This window comes from Drosophila novamexicana, unplaced genomic scaffold (genome assembly GCF_003285875.2).
Source record: "Drosophila novamexicana strain 15010-1031.04,08,12 unplaced genomic scaffold, DnovRS2.1 tig00004555-arrow-pilon, whole genome shotgun sequence".
Classification (NCBI taxonomy): domain Eukaryota; kingdom Metazoa; phylum Arthropoda; class Insecta; order Diptera; family Drosophilidae; genus Drosophila; species Drosophila novamexicana.
In genome coordinates, this window is record NW_020825052.1 from 4,439,809 (window position 1) to 4,445,808 (window position 6,000).

General features: G+C 38.8%; 1 long non-coding RNA gene across 2 annotated transcripts; it reads right to left on the minus strand.

Annotated features, from left to right (window-relative positions):
• Nucleotides 1–2,031: 2,031 nt before the first annotated feature.
• LOC115770193 lies at nt 2,032–5,737 on the minus strand. 2 transcript variants are annotated; one of them, XR_004018822.1, is made up of 5 exons: nt 5,327–5,737; nt 5,122–5,249; nt 4,152–5,051; nt 2,193–2,373; nt 2,033–2,133 (listed from the first exon to the last, which is right to left on the minus strand). It is a non-coding gene; the product is annotated as an uncharacterized LOC115770193 (long non-coding RNA). The 2 variants fall into 2 exon arrangements; XR_004018821.1 differs by having other exon boundaries at nt 2,032–2,133; nt 5,122–5,737.
• Between the last annotated feature and the right edge of the window lie 263 nt (nt 5,738–6,000).

Here is a 6,000-nt window from a genome sequence, read left to right on the forward strand (position 1 = left end):
TTTTTATAGGATAGACATGGACAGTAAAAGTGTCTCCGGCCAGCCAGGACACTTTTATTGCTCAGCATGTGACCAAAAAATAGTTGCGGTGGATTTTGTGTGCGATTTCTGGACCACACTGAGACATTTTTATGCACAGCTTCTCGGTGCCACTTGAAGCTCGCCCTGTAATATTGCGTATCAGCATAAGCGAAGCCATGTGCTGAATTGTTAAGTATGTGGAATGTAGAATGCGAAATGTCACCATTTTCCGGCATATTCTAGCCCCATAAATGTCAGTCACAACTTGACCTTCGGCTTGCCGGAGTTCATTGCAGCACTTCTGGGCTTGACCAGCAATCATCAGCAACTAAATCCATATAAATGTCAGTAGCATCTTCACATTGAATGATTCGTTTTTGCTAGTTATGGACTATGACTTGACCATTATTCAGTTGAACACATATATCAAACAAAGCACAAGCTGATGGATATAAATATGTAGAGTAAAATTCTTGAGCCGAGTCAATGACCTATCTATGAAGAATATTAACAGACTGGCAACCAAGCAACTTGCAATATATTTTAGAGATGAATAAAAATAAAGATCTTTAAATTTGTTAGAGGCGCAATTGAATACAATTTGACGTGTGGGCAGACGAAAGGACAGCAGGTCTGACATTACACAAATGAAATACACTAGTTCACTTTTTACAATTGTAATGAATACAAATACAATATGCCTACTTACAAAGAGCTGAGGTCTTTGTAAGGACTGCCCAGGAAAAGGACACGGCAGACCGGGCGGACTACTGCATTAGAAAGAGAAAGGAGAAAAGCTGTTGCAAATAATACAATATCCTGACAGTCTGGTGCGCGTGTTTTTAGCTAAACGCCTTGGATTTAAAATAAATTGAGGTCAACTGAGAGACAAAGCCAGTATAATCGCTGCAGTTTATTTCGCAGTTGTTGTTCTGGATGTCATTGTTGTTGCTACTGTTACATGGCTTTTAGTGTGCGCCCCAATCGTAAAGAGAAATTCGGCGTGCATAATGGTAATTGCGTGTTTTTTCCACTCTAATTACAAGTTATATGCGCTTGCACTTACACTAACACAATAGCGAAAGCCTGGCAAATTCAGTGGGGCACATCCTTGCCAACATCCACTTCCGTGCAAGGGAATGTGGCAATGACAGTGCCGCGGCAAACGGAAGATAGGGAGTGGGAGAGGGGGAGAGTGCGGCACAAGAAATGCCAACCTACATTTGCAGGCTGAGCAACGTCATCGTCGCAGCCTCCGCATATAAAAATGAAAATTAAAAGAAAACTGCATATAAAGTGTTGCATTTGCGGCATGCTCTTGGTTTTATCTTGTTGCTCTTCTAGTTTTCTTTTCATTTTTTCACACTCTCGGCTAATTAAAAGCCGCGTATAGTGCCATTAAAGCCAAAAGTTGACTTTGCATCATTTTGAACCTATTCTTTTCGCGAGGCTGTGATAAATTTGGGCAGAGAAGCACAGCCTTAAAAAACGAAAGAGAGAAAGACAGAAGTTCCCCGTTTGCATCCTGCTTACGGCGCAACGTATGCGTCAGCTGTACAGATTATCTCTCTGCTTGTGATTTTAGTTATTTTCTGTACTTTACAGGGGCGAATCGCAGCCATTTTGCGGCCACAGTCCGACCACGTGACTTAAAATGAATTGCGTATTGAGCCGTTGCTTTAGGCCTGCTCTCTTATGGCGCCCATCTTTTGAAGCTTTTCTCGTCTAACGACACCTTTTTATGCTAAGGTGCGACTTAATTATCCTTCGGCAAGCTCATCCTGTTGTTGTTGCCTCTCAGTCTATTGTGCGCCGCTTTGTCTTGACCGCTTTAAATATACTTCTGCTGCGTTCATGACAGCGAACAGTACAGTAATTATCATCAAGCTGCACTTATTTCTTTATTTCACTCTATATTATTTTATTTATTTAAATACACTCTTAAAAATGTAAAAAAGAGTATATAAGGATTTTTATACAGGTAGCAGGAGATTCCTAACATTGGTATATACAGTCCTATCATTAAGCAATTTTCATTTCAGTTAGATTTGACACTTTAAAGAAAGCTCTGCTAAACAAGACTCTACACTTTGACTTATATTATTTTATAGTCTAGATGAGGCTTAGATAAGTGAACGAATGGCTTTATATAATAAAGTGATTCCACTTACCAATTTCATTATTATTTGGTTACACTGTGTTCAACTGTATTCCGCAGTCGGTTATGCCTTGTTGACACCTGCATATTTGTTTTATCCTCTGTTTGCTTATCGCGGTCATTAAAAAACTTGCTTTGCTTTTTGCGCAGCCAAATGCGCAAAGAGTATAAAGTTTCCATAGACACAAACATTCCTAAAAAGAATTTGTATACTTATTAAAAATGGGTAAAGTATGGTATATGGCGGTTGAGTACATGTAATAGGCAGAAAAAAAATTTTACGAACGTGTAAATAAAAATAAATATGAATATAGATATATACTGTCAGCTTAAATGTCCCGATCTAATACAACACAATTTGCATACAAAGTGGTAACCAAAATATTTGAGAACAATATTTCAATTGAATCCAAAGCCCAAAGGTTTTATAATTTTGTCGCAACATGTGTAGCATATATGTCCGTTTAATAAACAAGTTTTAATTAAAATAATTCATATCTAATGAAAAAATCAGTTTATAAAAACAAAAATGCCATTTTGTGTATATCTCAAAACTGAAATATATGTGCCAGGACATTAAAATTGTACTTGGTGAAATAACTATATTTATTTCATTGGAAACGTTGTGTGTTTTTCAGGATATTAAATTAAAAATTAATAAAATGACAAACAGTATTCGCTGTTGCGAGCTGCGATAGTAAGTATTTTTTATATTTGTTCTCCACAAATAATGACAATTTTTATTGCTATAAGCAAACAATTCAGGCGTAAATTCAGGCAACTGTAAATAAAATTGGTTTATTTTATGCGCGTAAAACGTTGAGGCGGCAGGAGCATATAACCACAACCTACAATAAGCTGAGTTGGCCAGCCGAGAGCTCCCCTAGACCATCTAGACCATCTGACAATAGTTTATGGCACAAGTGTTAAATATTTTTGTTTGGCACGCCAATGCCCCAATGCAACCAGCTACCCAATTTAGCAGCCCAGGAATTTACAAATCCAAAGCGACAGCTTGAGCTTTTCTGCTGGCCCCGATCCCGCCCTGACAACAATTACAACGACGCCAAACAGCATAAATAAATGTAGAAATTATTATTAAATACGACCAGTTCGCAATCAGTTCCCCAACCCATCCGACCACGCAGCCCCAACCATTGCCCATTGATTGCGCCATATCGATCTAACAGTTCTTGGAGTGCTCGGGTATTTTACAATAAATAACCCAGCAATACAATCGCAAAATAGATGTACATATTTGGTGGAAGCCCATAAATTAGTTCCCATTCCATGTTGAGTGGGTGGCTAACAAAAATTAGATACATTTTTGCATTCGCACGCTTTAATTGGTAAATAACAAAAATTCAATTGGATAAGGCAGCAGCCGCCGGCCAAGTTTTAAAACTATTTTTAACTTTTTCAATTGTAAACAAATGTACATTATATGCCCGAAAATAATAATAGCAACCAAAACAAGTGCCAGGAGGGGCAAAAAAGGTACTCGAAATTATAATGCTTAACCTTTAAGCCCCTTTTGGATTGCGTGTTAAGTCGTCTGAAAGTTCTTTCTTACTACTTAGGCAAGTTGTTGTTGATGCCCTACCGTATATTGAAGATTATTAGGGTATTCTTATTTTGTCTGCGGCTATGCAACAAGGCGAAATGGGTGGGCCCGAAAAACCGACAACTAAAATTAAATTTTCAGATAAATGTTAGTCATTTCTATAAATGGCCAGTGTGGTATAAATTGATAAAATATCTATCACTATAAATTGATAAAATATCTGTTCACAATGCGCTCGCCCATCCTCTTCGATCATTCATAAAACCTATCATAATCTCGTAACTTACACATGCTCTGCGTTCTTCCATCTAACAATTTAATATGAGCTTGGCTTAGAAAACCTAGCTTTTTTCCATTACCATAACGAACCACGCCACTTCGATTTAAAAGTCAAAATATTCACGTTACCATTTTTTTGTGTAATGCTGCAGTGTGTACCATGGTCGAGGTCAAGCACTTTCTGCCACATCCTTGCCGGTTTTCCATTTTTCTAGCCGCTCTATTCCACGCTTGTTGGCACCTACGAACTTTTTTCCGTCGGGCGGGCTAAGCCTTTCCAGCTGTTAACGACCTTTGCTAGTTGAAACCCGTTTGCTGCCCAACTGTGGGGGCGGGACAACCAACTGGTGGGATGGGGCGTTAAGCTGCAATTGCGAGCAAACTTTATAAAAATGGCCAAGTGGTTCGCGATGTGTATATAAGTTTTCTAAATTTATTACAATTCGCGCGAAAGCTGAAAGCTATAATTTTCGAGCGGTTTTACGACCACGCCCCGAATGTCGAATGTCGATTTTTGATATTTGCTCTTGACACGCAACACGCTTTAAACTTTTACCCAGTCAGGGCCCGTTTCTTCTCTAAAAATATCCATAAATCAATTTTAGTTGATTCGAGTTGAGTTGAGTCGAGTCGAGTCGAGAGCTGTGAGCGCAACGAGTGTCTTCCACAAATTGAAAGCGACGAGCGTCAGGTTGAAGGGGCGGCTTTTGAGGGGGCGTGTTTTCGCATATCTTTACATAAATTTAACAGAAATCCTTGGCATATTTGCTCACGGTGGCGATTGTGGCATGAGAAAGGGGCCGCTGAGTATTTGCTTGGTCAATAGTTTCAATTCGAAGCTGTCAGTTCGCATTTCAACACTTTGCGCATATTTCCCACGCTTAATTGCAATTTTAATTTTATATATTTTTTGTTCGCTTGCATATTTTAAATGCGCACTCCCCACGGCTCTCTGACGCTCCGGTTCTCTGCAATTGGTTGTTCGAAATCCTTTCGTCATCTGTCCATCAGCATCAGCAGCGTCAGGCCCTGTCAAAAGATTTAACAGTTTAATGAGGTTTGGCAGTGCTCACATCTGCGGGTATATGTATATATTCACATGTCGCCGTGTGTATTTATTGTATTTATGTAACACTGCGGTTCGGTCAATCCAGCCGCTAGCAATGCCCTTTCCTCTGCATCCTGATCGCCCTTCGACTATGTGGCCGCCATTGTCGCATGTCAATGCTGCTGGCCATTGTTGACAGTAGGATTTATGTTTCAGCAGTGTCACTCTTCACACACATACAGAGATCTATACACACCCACATGCAGACACACAGGCACGCACACATAGGCACATACACACAAGCAACTGTAGCAAACTTTTGCCCATTAACATATTGATTTTTATGGCCAACAAATTTACGAGCTTTGCTTTGGCTGGGCATTTTTTTATTTAATTTTTTTTTCTTTTGTTTTTTTTGGCTTGCTGGCGTGTATAAAAGGTTTCAAAAGTAAAGCCATTAATTTGTGCCAAACGCTTTGTGAATTATTTGCGGCATTGACTGACATGCCTTTTATTTCCCAAGAAATGACCGGCTATTTTAGATTTCATCACCTGCCTGGCTCATACTCACTTGCAGAAATTGAAATCGCAGTCTAGAAACTGTTAGAAAATCTTAAAAAAAAATGTTTGACATTTTTTTTCCATCCTTATAATATTTCTAATTTATTCGAATAAAAATAATCGAATCGTATGAAAATATGAAATATGTCTGAGTAAGTTTTGAATGAAACCGTAGCTTACTTAAATCATTTCATAAACATTTTACGAAAAGAGTAATTAGAGTTACAGATTTCTAATAACAACTTGAGAGATTTAGTGCTCTGCATTTGCCTAATGAAAACCGCAGCTCATAACAGAACACGCATCAATCGATGACCTCTGCCACATACCCATAACACACTTCCACACAAATTAGTCACTCACACACAC